This window comes from Aulostomus chinensis, chromosome 4, assembly GCF_037954235.1.
Source record: "Aulostomus chinensis isolate RoL2024-O1b breed Wild chromosome 4, RoL_Achi_v1.0, whole genome shotgun sequence".
Taxonomy (NCBI): Eukaryota; Metazoa; Chordata; class Actinopteri; order Syngnathiformes; family Aulostomidae; genus Aulostomus; species Aulostomus chinensis.
In genome coordinates this window covers 24,888,228-24,898,968 of record NC_141323.1, presented here as the reverse complement: position 1 = coordinate 24,898,968, position 10,741 = coordinate 24,888,228, and positions in this window count along the sequence as shown.

Below are 10,741 nucleotides of genomic sequence, written 5' to 3'. Positions count from 1 at the left end.
AAATAAGTGGCACAAACTGGGTTCAAGCTGGACTTTGGACACTGGTATCTGCAACAACTCCCATCAACTCCTAATTTGTGTGTACAAAAAAATCATTGAGAAATCAAGGTGAGATCAAAGAAAGAATTCTAAGATCCCCCAGGGACGATGAACAGGCTCTACTGGTGCTTAGGACTCTGTTGATCAGCTGCTGAGTTGCTACTTGATGTCAACATTGGTTTGTTTCATCCTGAGTAGTTTGATCATAGCAGAGTCGCTGCATCAATGATCTGAATGTGGACGGACAGATTGACCCTCCACAGCAGACGCACGTGACAGATCTCTTGATGAGACGCCTCAGTCTTCAATTTAGTCGTCGTGTGTCATGCAGTGTTGAGGAGGCCGGCTGGCTGTGGGTAAAGTGGGGTTCAGAGTTTGTGGAGTCGGCTCTGGACTGAAGGGGGTCACTGATTTGTTCTCAGATGCTACAGCTCAGGTTAGCGAGGTGGTGGAGAAATGAGTGAGAACTCTGCCAGCTGGAGCCTCTTGGGTCCCGGGAGGCTTCACTCCTGGAGGTGGAAATGATGAGGAGTTTTAAAATCTGCTCCTCTTTCACGCTGACTTGTTTTCTTGGGTTCCCTCTTTTATTCATGTGTGATTTTAATCTCAGCTCTCTAAACCTGAATGGAGCCAGAACCCATTTTAAAAGAGCTGCTCTTTTTAAACTGCTGGAGATCTAGAGGATCCCTGCCATGTTTGTCCAGGAGACCCACAGCACAACAGTCAGTGAATGGGGATGCAGGCAGGCTTTTAATGGAGGTCATTTGAAGTCCCAAGTCCAGTTGGAGCAGAGGGTGGAGTTTGATTCTCCAGGAGTTTTTTGTTGTTGTTTTTTCACCAGTTTCTTTTGATTTGGAGGAAATCGTTCCAGGTGTTTGAAAGAAGGTGAGAGCAACTTTGGAAAATCGAAGCGAAGTAAAATCTGGTCAACTGGACGTAAGTTTTAAACTACGGTACGTAAACTTATTGTAAACTAAATGATAGAAGCTGTTGAATTTCTGCATCAGAACAAGGAGAAAGGACCCTCAATGAAAGAGTGGTGTGTGTGTGAATGAGAGGACATTGTTCAGTCCACAGACCTGAGCATCGCTGCTCTGACTACCACGTTACCTCCTGGTTATCAGTGTGAAGTCAATGGTGAGGTAGTCAGTTGTTCCTTGTGTTTTATTCCAGAGGCCTGGTAGTTAAACGCTGAATTCAATAATTTTAATTCTTAACTTGAATTTTCATGCTGTTTTGCTGGAAATGTTTGACAACTTCTTGCATGTTGGTGCCCCATCACACAAAAAAGGTGCAGTTGTACTCTTTTCACCTCTGACCCACAAACATTCCACCAGTGAACGTCCAGAAATTGAAGCATAAACAGTTCAGCAACAACAAATTCTTCAAATCATCCTCTGAACCGAGAGCCACAGGCTCCTCCCAACATATGCAACACTGCCATTGAACTCTGCTTCAGTGTAACGGTGGTCGAAGGGTCAACATTGAACCTGTTGTATGACTTGAAAATTGTATCAGTGATCTGTGAGCAGGGCAAAATATATGAAAGTGTTGTCATTAACAGGTTGTGCATTTCTGTAGGTCCAAACATATCCTGGAGTCCACCAATGCCAGTTGTGACCTTGTGGGCTCCGGCTCCAGCGCTGTCAGTGAAAAATGACTGACAATCCATTGTCTCCTGGTGAGTCCTGCTGTGTTGGTAGGATGCATCAAATCACTGTGGGAACAAGAGACACAGTGACTGAACTGTAGCCCATCCATCCATCCATCCATCCATCCATCCATTCATTCATTCATTCATTCATTCATCCATCCATCCATCCATCCATCCATCCATCCATCATCCATCCATCCATCCATCCATCCATCCATCCATTCATTCATCCATCCATCCATTCATTCATTCATCCATCCATCCATTCATTCATCCATTCCTCCATCCATTTTCTTCCACTTATCCTGTTAAGGGTTGTGGGGTGGGGGGACCTGTCTCCCCAGCTTTCAGCGTGAAGTGGGTTCACCCTGGAGGGGTCCCCAGTCCATTGCAGGGCCAACACATAAAGACAGACAACAATTCACACTCACAGTCACACCTAGAGTCAGTTTAGAGTATCAATCAGCCTCGTCCTCATTCTCATGTCTTTCCCACTGAAAAACTTTCACACCTGAAGTGTGAAGCATCGATAAAAGTTAATTTGACAGCACAACAGAAAATCCTAGTATATCACTGACATATTCTGTAAAAGAAATGATAGAAGACTGTTGAATTTTTAGAATGAGAAAAAATGTCCCCCAATGAAAGAGTGATGATTCTTTATTTTGATTTTGTTCTTCACTCCTACACAAGAGAGGGAAAGTGTCGGCTGGCTAGGAGCAACTGCCTGCTTCAGAATGGGACGAGCCTCAGGACTTTCCAGTGAGAGCTGCAAACTTCCACCAGCGCCCACTGCCAGCACGTCTTCATGATGGAGCTGAGAAGAACACAACAACACAAGAGCACTGGAGAGGAGCACAACACTTCTTTGCTTCCTTGTCACTCTCATATCTGTCTGTACCATCTGGAGCTGGGGGGAGGAGCTTCACATGTTTTTTTTCTTGTTTTTTTTTCCAAAAGGGAATGACATGACTTACTCTGTATATTAGTATATGAACTACTGAGAATGTTCATCCCCAGTTTTAAGTTAGAATTAAATGTTAAGTAGAAAATCTTCCATCTTCAATCCTGTCACTCAGTGATGTAAACTGTTTCAAACAAATTCTACTGTTCAACAGTTCAAGTGTTTCTAATGAAGCTGAATGTGCTCTCTTCTACTTTCCTCAATTGTGTTTCTTTCATGTCCTCCTGAGATCAAAGACAGAATTCTAGGTACTGTCAAAGCCCTGATGACATCATCAGGAATTCTGACTTTGATCTGGAAACTCTTGCTTTAATCTGAATTTGATCTGACTGAAGTTTTAGTTTAGGTTGCATGAGACTGATGCCCCCCCCCCCCCCCCCCCGCCCGTGACCCTTAAAGGATAAGAATAGAAAGTGGATGGAGGGATGGACTTAACACTGAAATCAGCTGATCTGATCCACATTCTAATTTTTCCTTTCCCTCTTTAGGAGTCATGGAGAATAGTAGTGTATATAATAATGTATATACAACCTTGGAGTATCTTTCCAAAGCTTTTAGTATTTCATCTTGTTTCTACTTGTAGTTTTAGTGTCTGGATCTTTTCTTTTTATATCCTGCTGTCTGCTCTTTGCTTTTGGAGCTTCCTTCAACAACTACCAAGCCTCCTGGGTACTGTAGGAAACATGGTCAAGTTCTTCTTACTTTTGCAGTCACGTCCTGCTCACATTGGTCTGTCTTCATTTTGACTCCTCCCACTGCCACAATGACCAGCCTTTATACACTTGGTGACTGGGGCCCTGGTTGCTGCAGGCCTCACCACCAGCCTGTGGTTGTGAGCAGGGCAGAACAGAACTGACAGTATCTCACATGCAGGACCTGGGTCAGATCCTGGTGCCAGCTGGGGCACCGCTTTAACCTGGACCCCCTGGAAGATTTTCTCCAGGAACTCGCCTTTTTGGTTCCGTCAAGGCCTGTGAGGATGGTGAAGAGTGATCCACCACCAGGCAGCACAGTCAGCAGCAGCCATTTTTTTCCACTAGAATCAAGTATGATAGTGAAAGGCAAGGCAAGGCAATTTTATTTGTAGAGCCCGTTCTCACAAACAGTTTGTCTCAAAGGGCTTCACATGGCATCATAACAACATCCTCTGCACTTAGACCCTCACATCGACTGAGGAAAAACTCCATAGAAAACCCTTTTAACAGGGAAAAATCTGAGAAACCTCAGGGTGAGCAACAGAGGAGGGATCCCTCACCCAGGACGGACAGACGTGCAGTAGATGTTGCTACAGACAAGAAAACAGTTTACAATGCAAAATGTGGGAAATATGGAAATGTTAACAGTTGAAGAAGGAAGCTTCTGGAAGGGGAGGAAGGGAGAGCAAGCCAGCTTGATGGGGGACTGGATGGCAGACTGGTTCATGGAAGGGGAGCGCAGGCCGGTGTAACAGTAGGGAATAAAAGGGGGGGGGGTGGGGGGGCGATGCAGGCGGCGGTTGGAGCTCTGGTGGATCTGTGGAAACAGAGAGACTGCGAGACACCAAGGCCAAACTGCAAAGTGTAACAAGTAGTGGTAATTCAGTTCCAAAAATGTGCGGGGGGGAGAGGAGGAGAGGGGGGGGGAGAGAAGAGAGGAGAGGAGAGGAGAGGAGAGGAGAGGAGAGGAGGGAAGGGCTCCATGTAACCTGATGTGTCCCCCAGCAGTCTAAGCCTATAGCAGCATAGCTATCAATGGTTCAGAGCTACCTGAACCAGTCCTAACTGAAGGCTCTGTCATAGAGGAAGGTCTTAAGCCTGGACTTAAACGTAGTTAAAGTGTCTGCCTCTCTGACCCATGGAGAGAGCTGGTTCCAAAGTAGAGGAGCCCGGTAACTAAAGGCTCTACCTCCCAGTCTGTTTTTTATTGATACTGGGAATCACTAAAAGACCTGCATTCTGGGAGCGGAGTGCTCTGGTCGGACAGTAGGGACTAATGAGCTCTTTCAAATACGATGCAGCTTTATCATTAAGAGCCTTATAAGTCAGCAGAAGGATTTTGAAGTCGATTCTAGATCCTACAGGAAGCCAGTGGAAAGAAGCTAAAGTGGGAGAGATGTGTTCTCTCTTCTTAACTCCCGTCAAAACCCTTGCTGCAGCGTTCTGGACCAGCTGGAGACTCTTTAGAGAGTATTTAGGACATCCTGACAAGAGAGAGTTGCAGTAGTCCAGCCTAGAAGTGATAAATGCATGCACCAGTTTCTCAGCATCACTCTGGGAAAGGATATTCCTAATCTTAGCGATACTTCGCAGATGGAAGAAGGCGGTCCTGGTCACATGCTTTATGTGGGAGCTGAAGGAAAGGTCCTAGACAAAAATGACCCCAAGGTTCCTTGCAGTTGTACTCGGGGTCAAGGTGATGCCATCGAGAGTAGTGATCTGATTAGAGAGTGTGTCCCTGAGGTGTTTAGGTCCAAAAGAAAGACTGGTGAGTACTTGCTAACTAACACTTCCTGTTTTTATTGCTATTCTTCCATGAATGTGCTCATGTTGGCTTGTCCCCAACCATAGTTTCAAAGCCATGATGACATCTTTCATTAACAGTCAGACTTATTTTTTCTCTACTTGGACAAATAAGGTTTCAACTGACATGGCTGGCCAACGTCCTGGAGTTAATTCAGCCTGTAGAACCAGGTTCTGGTTCCTTCTTTTACCAGGCAGGAGCGGGCAGCAGATCCAAGATCAGTAGGAGCAGATGTCTGCTTTGACTGGTAGGAGGAAAGAGAGCAGGAGAGCTGGTCAGAGACAAAGACAGATAATGAAGAAGGAGTGCTGTATTCTGCTAGCACATGCTAGTCACAGTCAGAGATAATGAGTCTCAGCAGGTAAAGATTCATCACTGATTTCAGAAGATAATTGGACGTTCACTGGAAGACTATGAATGTTTGTGGGTCAGAGGTGAAAAGAGTACAAGTGCACCTGTTGTGTGTGATGGGGCACCAACATGCAAGAAGTTTTATACATTTTGAGAGAAAAAGCGTGAATCTTCAAGTAAAGAATTAAAATTATTTAATTAACAATGAGGCCTCTGTCATAAAACAAAAGGAACAACTGACTACATCACCATTTCCACCTCTTTTTAACAGATTCACATTTCAAAACAATCAGGTTTATTTTGCTCCTTTCTTTCAGCAGAGGATGGTTTTGTTCCATCAACCTCTGGGTTCTTGGCCCAGCACGCTTCCTCTGCTCCACTCTGCTCTACCATTTATTGAACAGGCCTTGATTTAGAAGAGCAGGATTGTGACAAGAACAGGAATGTGAGTGTTGAAGGTTTCACAATTTGCTCTGAAGCAGGCCTAAGCAGGTAAAGATTCATCTCTGATTTCAGAGGAGGATTTGAAGAATTCATTGTTGCTGAACTGTTTATGCTTCAATTTCTGGACGTTCACTGGTGGAATGTTTGTGGGTCAGAGGTGAAAAGAGTACAAGTGCACCTGTTGTGTGTGATGGGGCACCAACATGCAAGAAGTTGTCAAACATTTCCAGCAAAACAGCATGAAACTTCAAGTAAAGAATTAAAATTATTTAATTCAGTGTTTAACTACCAGGCCTCTGGAATAAAACACCAGGAACAACTGACTACCTCACCACTGACTTCACACTGATAACCAGGAGGTAACGTGGTAGTCAGAGCAGCGATGCTCAGGTCTGTGGACTGAACAATGTCCTCTCATTCACACACACACCACTCTTTCATTGAGGGTCCTTTCTCCTTGTTCTGATGAGGATTCTTCTTTTGGTCCTGGGTTTGAAGACATCAGCAGCCTTGTTTGAGTCAACTGGGATGTTCCTCTCAATAGACAGCAGCATGAAATCAGAGAGCCTGTCTTCTCCATGTCTCCTCCTGAGCTGGTCCTGGATCAGCTTCAGTTTGGAGAGTCTCCGTTATACTGAAGCAGAGTGTTACATATGCACTGACAGTCTTGTACATGGGAGGTGGCTGTCACTGCTTAGTAATAAGGAACAATGGCAGTTACAAAAGAAAGGTACTTTTATGTTGAAGTTCCATTAAGGAAGTGTGCTTTTGTTTTTTTTGGTGTGTGTGGGTTGTAAGAGTGACTGGCAGAAGAAACTAAACGTTCGGTTGACGCTCCCGTCTCTCTCATTCATTTTCTGGACATAATATTGGCGACGAGGATGGCTGATTTTAGTATAAATTTACCCCCGCCTGCGCCCTACCTTGCACTGAGTGAGTCGGTCCGAGATTACGTCACTAACCTGAGGGACATGGCCCGCTCGTGCGATTACGGCGCGCTGCTGGAACAAATAATCCGAGACCAGTTTATTGAGGGAGTGCTGTGTGAAAAGACGAGAGAGAAGCTGCTGCTTGAACCGGACAGTTTGACGCTGGACAGAACGGTGGAAATCGCGCTGCAAGTTGAGACGGCCGTTGAATGCACGGCGCTGCTGGCGAATGCGCGCCCCCTGGAGCATCACTCGGAAGACAGTTTCCCGGTGCAACTTGCACGGAGGCAGAGTGGAAAGCGTGTCTGTGGCAACTGTGGCTCCACCTCACACAGTTCTGGGGCACAAAATTGCCCTGCCAGAGGGCAAAAGTGCAGAAACTGTTTAAAACAAAATCATTTTTCCAAGATGTGCCGCTCTTCCCCAGCACCTCTGCCAACCACCAGAGGGCCCGCCCTTGCTTACAACAGCCACACAGAGATTAGGAATGTGTCTACAGCGCGGGCTGCATTCAAAACGTGCTCAGTGCAATTGGCCGATGTGACGCTTCCGTTACTGATGGACACGGGCGCGGCTGCCTCTCTCCTCAATGCCTCCACGTATTACCGTTTCTTCTCACACCTACCACTGGAACAGCCTGCTGCCGCTCTGTGCGGCTACGACAGCTCCAGGATTGACGTCCTGGGTGTGCTTCGCATCCCAGTTCACTACGGCTCCAAGCACTTACCGTCCTTTCCCTTTCATATTGCCAAACGAGGGGCTAACCTCCTAGGTCTGGACCTGTTCACGGGCCTGGGATTCGCACTGACGGATGACGCTGGCTCCCCCATTAACCACGTTGACTCCGCCTGGCAGCAGAAGTGGCCTGCCCTTTTCGACGGTCTGGGCTGTGCCACGGCTTTCACTCACAGGCCTCTGGTGAACCCGGATGTCTCACCAGTGGTCCAGCCCCTGCGCCGGATTCCTCTTGCTTTGAGAGATGATGTCACCCGGGAGCTGGAGTCCCTCCTGGAGTTGGGGATCATTGAACAAGTGAATGCCGCCCCATGGATCTCCAACCTCGTCATTGCAAGAAAGAAATCCGGAGGGATCAGGATTTGTGTGGACCTCCGTCTGGTGAATAAGGCCGTCATCCCTGACAGGTACCCGCTGCCAACTTCGGAAGAGCTCACAGCACTGTTCTACGGCTCTACAGTCTTCACGAAGCTCGACCTACGCCAGGGCTATCTGCAGGTGCCACTTCATCCAGCGAGCAGAGACCTTACGGCTTTTGTCACGCACGCCGGGGTCTTCCGGTATACGAGGATGCCGTTTGGCCTGAGCTCTGCCCCAAGTTGCTTTCAGAAGGTCATGACCACCATCCTGGCAGGCATACCTGGGGTGGCCATCTTCCTTGACGACATCGTGGTCCATGCTGCGGACATGGACACGCACAACAGACGCCTTCAGAGAGTGGCCCGGGCTCTCATGGAGAACCACCTGACGCTGAATGTGGAAAAGTGCTGTTTTGCTGCGCCGGCCATCGACTTTGTGGGGTTCAGTCTGTCAGCCAAAGGGATCTCTCCCCTCCAGTCCAATGTGGATGCCATCCACAAGATTCCGGAGCCAGTCTCAGCCTCCCAGGTCGCTTCATTTTTGGGCATGACTGCCTACTACCTCCGGTTCCTGCCACACTACTCTCAGACTACTGCTCCCCTACGCCAGCTGCTCAAGAAGGACGAACCATGGGACTGGACGGCTGCATGCTCGGAGGCGGTGCGGACGTTGAAGGAGCAGCTCACAACGCCCCCCGTTTTGACCCATTTCAGCCCGGACTGCCAGACGTTTGTCACTTGTGATGCTTCGGCTCGGGCCATCGGAGCGGTCTTGTCGCAGCTGCAGGGTGGGGTGGAGAGACCTGTCGCCTTTGCCTCTAGGGCTCTGACGCCAACAGAACAGCGCTACTCCGTGGGTGAACACGAGGCACTTGCGTGTGTTTGGGCTTCGGAACGGTGGCATCTCTACCTGTACGGGCGCCGCTACGTCCTTCGAACGGATCACCAGGCCCTGACCGCCCTGCTGATGACTTCGGGCTCAGGCCACAAGCCCCTGCACCTGCACAGGTGGGCGGAACGTCTGAGGCAGTACGACTACGAGCCAAAGTTTACCCCAGGGAGGGACAACGTGGTCGCTGACCTGCTCTCACGGTCTATTGATGGCCCAGCGCCAGTCGTCTCGCAGGCTAACAACTCAGAACCGGACCTCGTCCAGATGCTTTACCCACCTCTCCAGCCAGCAGTGTCTCTGGAGGAGCTCCAGAAGGAGTCGGAGTGCGACCCGATGCTGACCACCCTACGCACGTACATACGCTCAGGATGGCCGGCTAAAGTCCCTGATGAGCTCACCCCATTTTCCAGGGTCCGTGACGAACTCTCCTGCTGGAGCGATGTGTGTGTGTCCAGGGGCCTTTGCACAGTGGTCCCCCTATCACTGCGTGGGCGTGTGCTGTCAATGGCGCATGAAGGACACCTCGGCATTGTGAAGCTCAAGCAGCGGTGCAGGGACCTGGTTTGGTGGCCTGGCATCGACCGTGACATAGAGGCGCTGGTTCGGGATTGTGCACCATGCCTGGTCAGCGGCAAGACCAGACCTCCAGCGCCAACGCCCCTACAACCAGTGCCATGTCCCTCCCGCCCGTGGGACCATCTTCAGCTTGACGTCTGCGGCGAGATCCATGGACGAGGGATCCCTCACCATCAGCGCTTCCTGGTGGTCCTGTACGACCTTCACTCAAAGTGGCCTGAGGTGTTCCCGACTGGCACCGTTACAACCCGGGTCGTCACAGATGTCTTGGAGGGACTTTTTGCACGCTGGGGTCTGCCTCGGGCCATCACGACGGACAACGGGCCCCAGTTTGTCTCCGCAGACTTCTCAGCGTTCCTCAGGGAGAGGGGGATAAAGCACATCCGCACTGCCTACTACAATCCCCAGGCAAATGGGGGCGTTGAACGCCTTAATCAAAGTCTGAATGGCATTCGGGCACACATGGCCCAGGGGTGTGGTTTTCAGACTGCACTCACTCAGACCCTGATGCACTACCGGGCTAGCCAACACGCCACAACTGGAGCCTCTCCAGCATTCCTAATGCTGGGTCGAGAAATGCAGCTGCCGCTCGACAGACTCAGGGTGCAAGGCACAGCAACACCTGCCATTGGCCGCTCCCATGCGCAAATCAAAGCGTCCGTCAAAAGGTGCCAGCGTCAAATGCAGAAGCACTTCAACCAAAAGCGCAGAGTTAAAGGGACCGCTCTCCGAGTCGGTGACTGGGTCCGAGCTATGCGGCCCCACCGGTGCAACAAGATGGCGTCATACTGGTCTCAGCCTCTCCAAATCCGTCGCCAGCTGGGTCCAGCCACATTCATGCTCAGCGATGGGTCTCGCTGGCATGCGAAACGACTGAAGAATGTGCCACGCCCAGGGGAAGGGGTTCACGACGCACATCCAGCAGTCCTGCCACCTGCGCCTCATATGGACACTTACCATCATCCTCCTGGTCCTCAGCCTGTGCTCAACGATGCTCCAGGACCAGCCCGGGTGGTTCCCCCGGCCATCTTTGAGAGGCCTCAGCCAGAGGTCGACCAACAAGCTCAGAGATGTCAGAAACATGAGATCCAAGTGGTGAGAAAGCTTCAACTGGTGAGGTTACAGAAGAAGACTGAGAGATCAAAGACAATTTGTGTCCACAAAGAAATCATTGAGAAATCAAGGTGAGATCAAAGAAGGAATTCTAAGATCAAACACAAAACTCTGAGATCAAAGGTTGAAGTTCCCAAGGTTCAGTTTCAGCTCAGACCCTCTTTAGTATCTGTATACTGCCACTTG